Raw genomic sequence first — 6,516 nt, 5'->3', positions numbered from 1 at the left:
TTTGGTGTTCATAGTTTCACAGGGCATAAAGAATAGCTATCCAATGTAAGGAGTCTACAAGGATATCTTTCTGTCGTAAAACTGGAATACCTAGATCTGTGAAATATGACATCGGTATTTTGATGAGGTTTGTTTTGAATTTGTAAATCGCTTTAGGCAGTATGGACATTTTAACAATGTTGATTCTACCAGTCCATGAGCATGGGATATTTTTCCATTTGTTTGTGTCATCTGTGATTTCTTTAATCAATGTTTTATAGTTCTCCTTGTAGAGATCTTTCACATCCTTAGTTAAGTATATTCCTAAGTATTTAATTTTCTTTGCAGCTATTGTGAATGGTATTGAATCCTTGATTTGATGCTCAGCTTAACTATCGTTAGTGTATAGAAATGCTATTAATTTTTGTACATAGATTTTGTAACCTGAGACTTTGCTGAATGTATTTATCAATTCCAAGTGTCTTTTGGTGGAGTTTTTAGGGTTTTCTAGATTTCGACCTCCTCTTTCCTGTTGGGATATCCTTTATTTCTTTCTCTTGCCTGATTGCTCTGGCTAGGACTTCCAGCACTATGTTGAATAGAAGTGGTGACAGTGGGCACCTTGTCTTGTTCCAGTTCATCATGGGAATGCTTTCAACTTTTCCCCTTTCAGTATGATGCTCGCTTTGGGTTTGTCATAAATGGATTTCATAATTTTGAAGTCTATTCCTTCTATGCCTAGTTTGTTGAAGGTTTTTATCATGAAAGAGTGCTGGATTTTATCAAATGCTTTTTGTGCATCTATTGAGATCTTTGTTTTTGCTTCTGTTTATGTGGTGAATCATGTTTATTGATTTGTGTATATTGAACCATCCTTGCATCCCTGGGAGAAAATCTACTTGGTCATGATGAATTATCTTTTTCATGTGCTATTGAATTCAGTTTGCTAGTATTTTGTTGAGGATTTTTGCGCCTATGTTCATAAGGGATATTGGTCTGTACTTTTCTTTTTTTGTTGTGTCCTTTCCTGGCTTTGATATTAAGGTAATACTGGCTTTGTAGAATGAATTATGGAGGATTGCCCCAACACCATATTTCAAAGATCTAGAAAATATAATTCGATGGATCATTTGGAACCAAAAAAGAGCCCAAATGGCCAAAGCAATCTTAAGCAAAAAGAACAAATCTGGAGGCACCACATTACCTGATTTCAAATTATAGTACAAGGCTATAATAACCAAAACAGCATGATGCTAGTATAAAAGTAGAAACATAGACCAATGGAAAAAATAGGGAACCCAGAAATAAAATCATCTACCTACAACCAAGCAATCTTTGACAAAGCAGACAACATACACTAGGGAAAGAAAGCCCTATTCAGTAAAGGGTGCTGGTTAAATTGGATAGCAACATGCAGAAGAATGAAACAGGATCCCTATCTCTCACCATATATAAAAATTAACTCAAGATGGGTAAAGATGTAAGGCACGAAACCCTACAAATTCTAGAAGAAAATGTAGGGAAGACTCTTCTAGACATCAGCTTAGGTCTTATTGCCTAAGACCCCAAAGACAAATGCATCAACAACAAAAATAAATAAATGAAACTTAATTAAGTTAAAAAGCTTCTTCATAGCAAAGGAAATAATCAACAGAGTTAATAGATAACCTACAGAATGAGAGAAAATGTTCACAAACTGTACATCTGATAAAGGACTAATATCAAGAATCTACAAAAAACTCAAACAAATCAGCAAGAAAGAAACAAATAACCCATTAAAAAGTGGTCAGAAGACATGAAGTTTTTCAAAAGAAGATAGATAAATGGCCAACAAATATATAAAGAAATGTTCAACATCACTAATCATTAGGAAAATGCAAATTAAAACCATAATTAGATACCACCTTATCCCTGTCAGAATGGCCATTTTAAAAAGTCAAAAACAATAGATGCTCATGTGGATGCAGAGAGACAGGAATGCTTTTACACTGCTGGTGGGACTGTAGATTAGTGCAGCCTCTATGGAAAACAGTATGGCAATTCCTTAAAGAAATAAATATGGACTCACCATTTGATCCAGCAGTCCCACTGCTGGTTGTCTATGCAAAGGAAAAGAAACAATTTTATCAAAAAGATACCTACACTCAAATACTTATTGCAGCACAATTCACAATCACAGAGATGTGAAATCAACATATGTGTACGTCAATTCATGAGTGGATAAAATAAGTGACACACACACACACACATATATCTCATGAAGTACTACTCAGCCATAAAAAGGAATGAAATAATGTCATTTGCAGCAACTTGGATTGAACTGGAGACCATTATCCTAAGTGAAGTATCTCAGGAATGGAAAAATAAGTACCATATGTACTCTCTAATAATTGGGAGCTAAACGATGGGCACAAAGAGATGTAAAGGTCATTGGAAAACAGGAAGAAGGGAGGGTGGAAGGCAGAGAGGGGTATAAACTTACCTATCAGGCACAATGAACATTATTCTGGTGACAGACACACTAAAAGCCCCAATATAAGCCTTATACAAAGTATCCATGGAACAAAAACATTTGTACCTCCTTAATATTTTGAAATAAAAAAAAAATAGGGTTCCATACACCATATAAAATATTAAAATAAAAATAAACATGGTTCCTCTCTGCCAGCAGACATTAAAGGAATCAAATTTCACAAATCTAAACAAATAGTAGAGCAAGGAAACACCTCTACTCAGAATTTAGAATCTCAAGCTAACTTTGAAGCAAGTTTTCAGCCTAAATTCATACTACTTTATTGATCCAAACACCTCAAGATGAAAATTTAATTGCATACTGATTGGCAATTCCCATAGGCACCTCATAGAAGCAAATAAAAATCTTCCCAAGAGAAATTCACTTGCATTCTAGACCTCAGGAAAAAAATTCCACAGATAAAACGGATTGAAATCAATAGTTCATTGTCACAAATTACAAAACACACAAGCAAACAAGGCACCATAAGTGTAAAGCAATAAAAACAACAGAGCAGAAGTAGGCCTGCAGAGACTTCCAATATTGCAATGAAAACATATCATCTACAAAATAGCTATTTAATTGACAGACAGTTTTCTAAGATGTTCCCCAATGATTTTGTCTCCCATCTTGGTGTTCACCTACTTGTCTAATTCTATACCATCAGTTGGGAGGAATGGGTGTGGTGACTTGGTCTAATAAGTAGCATACATCCATAGTGTACATAAGCCACATTTTATTAATCCACTCACGTATTGATGGGCACTTGGATTGTTTCCACATCTTTGCAATTGTGAATTGTGCTGCCATAAACATTTGAGTGCAGGTATCTGTTTTATAGAATGTCTTTTTTTCCTTTGGGTAAATACCCAGTAGTGGGATTGCTGGATCAAATGGTAGTTCTACTTTTAGTTCTTTGAGGTATCTCCATACTGTTTCCCATAGAAGTCCCACCAGCAGTGTATGAGTGTTCCTATCTCTCCGCATCCATGCCAGCATTCTTCTAAGTCAAGTATAACAAGAATGGAAAAACAAACACCACGTGTACTCATCATTTCATTGGAACTAATTGATCATCACTTATGTGTGCATATGGAAAAAACATTCATTGGAAATCAAGGAGAGATTTTGACACACAAAGAGACACCAGGGTTGCCTGTGCAAAAAGAAAAGACCATGTGGAGAGGCAGCAAGCAGCAAGAAGGTGGCCATCTGCAAGCCAAAAAGGGAGGTCTCAGAAGAAATCAAGCCTGTCAATACCTTGATCATGAATTTCCATCCTGCAGAACTGTGAGAAATGAATTTCTGGTGCACATAAAAAAGTGAAATAAACCAGAAACAATCAAATACAGCATGTTCTCACTTAAAAATAAGAGCTAAATAGCATGTACACATGGACATAGAGATCGGAAAAATAGACATTGAAGACTTGGGAGGTTGGAAGGGTAGGAGGATGGGAGGGCGATGAGGGATGAGAAATCACTTAATGGGTACAATGTACACTGAATAGTGATGATGAACATTTTTAGTGATGGCTACACTAAAAGCCCAGACTTCACCACTAGGCAATATATCCACGTAATGAAATTGCATTTGTACCCCCTAAATCTATAAAAAGAAAAAAGAAAACAAGAAAAAAGAGAAAGAAAAAGAAGAAAAAAATAGCATATATCAAACGTGATGGAATGTTACTTCCATGATTATGTGTGACTGTGACTTCTGTCTTGCCAACACTTTCTCTTTTATGCTTCCTTGACTTACTTGCTTTGATGAAGCAAGCTGCTATGGTGGAGTGGCCCATGTAGCAAGGAACTGGATGTGACCTCCAGCCAAGTGCCAGTAAGAAACTGAGGTCCATAACTGAACAGCATGTGAGGAACTGAGTCCATCAAAAACTACATGAATCCAGCCCCGAGATACAGATATAGCCCTGAATGATACCTTGATTGCAACCTTGTGAGAATTTCTGAAGGAGAGGATGCGGCTATGTGGTGCCTGGATTTCTGACCCATAGGAAACAGGAAATAATAAATGGGTGTTGTTTTAAGCTGCTAAATTTCAGGTAATATGCAGCAATCAATAACTAACATATTACTATACTTAAATAAATGAAAGACATCATGAAAAATGCATGTGGCAATTTAAAAAAACAATAATAATGATCAAACTTTTTGGAAAAGCACCAAATAAATCTTTTTAGAAATAAAAAAAGAATACAATAATGAAAATTGGATAAAAAATCTTAGCGGATGAGTTAAGCAGCAGATTAATAGGGCAGATGAGAGAATGAGTACATTAGAAGACAAGTTTGAAGAAATGACCCAAAATACAATATAGAGGGACAGAGATGGAAAATGTGAAAAGGAAGTTGGAAGAAAGGGATAATGGAGTATAGTCAATATTTTAAAAGACACTGGCTATTAATTTTCTGATGAAATACACCAGCCAATAGTTTGATAAAGATCAATGAATCTTTAATAAATAAAAGGAAATCTATTCCACTTCTAGATACATTGTAATGAAGCTTCGAGGAAAAAATTATGGTGTATTAAACATCACTGTCATCCCCAAACCAATTGGTGCCATTTATAGGACAAAATTTCAGACAATTTCTGAAGATTTATAATAAAGACAAAGATCAAGACAGAATAATAAAAAAACATACAAGCACTAGTATCCATAAAATAAGATTATAAAATACCTTCTATCACATTCTAAAATGTTGATATATACATATGATATATCTTTGGTCATCCCCATTCTTTCAAAAATAGTTTGCATATTATGCCACCATGGAAACAGTGTCTCAGAATATCAAAATCTTTAACCACCATTGGATTTTTCAAGCCAATTTCACCCATCGTAACGACTAAGTGTCAAAGACGGGCCACGGCTTCAGTAGCTATGGCAGCTCTCGCTGGGCCTGAGTTGTGCTAGCACCTTCCCCAGGAGACCGTTACAGTCAGCCAGGACAGCCTCTTCACCGCAGTAACCACTTGCGACTGAAAGGCCTGCACAGTAACCGTGTGGGAACGAAAGGCCTCATCAAAATGCAGAGCTGTTAGAAGTGGTGCAACAGGTGGAGTGCCCTACTCAGGTGTTGGAGAAGTCTAACACACATTGTGGCCCATATTAAGAAGGAGTTTGACAAGAAGTACAGTCCCACCTGGCATTGTATATTGTGGGGAGGGACTTCGATAGTTCTGTGACACATGAAACCGAACACTTCACCTACCTCTATCCGGGCCAAAGGGCCATTCTTCTGTTCAAATCTGGTTGAAAGCGTGGACTTTGCCACATGCCCAGTGATCCACCCAAAAACAAGGACTGCAGCCTAAATTCCAAATACCAGAAACTGACATTTTCAGCTGGGCTAAGGGAAGATTTAGATCTTTGAACCTTTATTGTGTTTCGTACAGGGTATTCTCTGTACTAGTTTGTTGTGGTTATAAAATAATTTAGCAAAACAGCTTACATTTGTATTTATTTTCTATTCCATAATTCCGCCCCATGTTTTTTACCTCAAAATCTATTCCTTTGAAAAATAAATCTCTTGCAGCTGTGAAGAAAATAACAACTGTCATTTTCAGTTCCCCTACCCCACTTTCAAAAATTACAAGATTAAGAACACCAGTGATGAGTCTTGTTATTATCATGTACCCTCTGATATGATGCAAATAGTATCTTGTTGATACTTCTCAAAAACCCATAACTGCAATCTATTCTTGAGAAAACAACAGCCACATCCAAATTAAGAGTTTCTATAAAACACCTGAGGAAAATTCTTCAAAAGTTTCAAGATCATGAAATGTAAGGAAAGTCTGAGAAACAGATACAGATCAAAGCCAACTGAGGAGGTGTGGGAACTGATGTGATATTCTGAATTAAATCCTAGAGTAGGAAAAAGAACATTAGTGGAAAAACTGGTCAAATCTGTCTAGACTCTGTGGCTTAATGTTAATTTTAAAAATCTGGACAAATGTACCATGGAAGCTGAGTGAAGAGGATATAGGAACTTCCGTGCT

The sequence above is a fragment of the Propithecus coquereli genome, unplaced genomic scaffold, assembly GCF_000956105.1.
Source record: "Propithecus coquereli isolate 6110/MARCELLA unplaced genomic scaffold, Pcoq_1.0 Scaffold10, whole genome shotgun sequence".
Classification (NCBI taxonomy): domain Eukaryota; kingdom Metazoa; phylum Chordata; class Mammalia; order Primates; family Indriidae; genus Propithecus; species Propithecus coquereli.
This window is presented reverse-complemented; position numbering follows the sequence as displayed.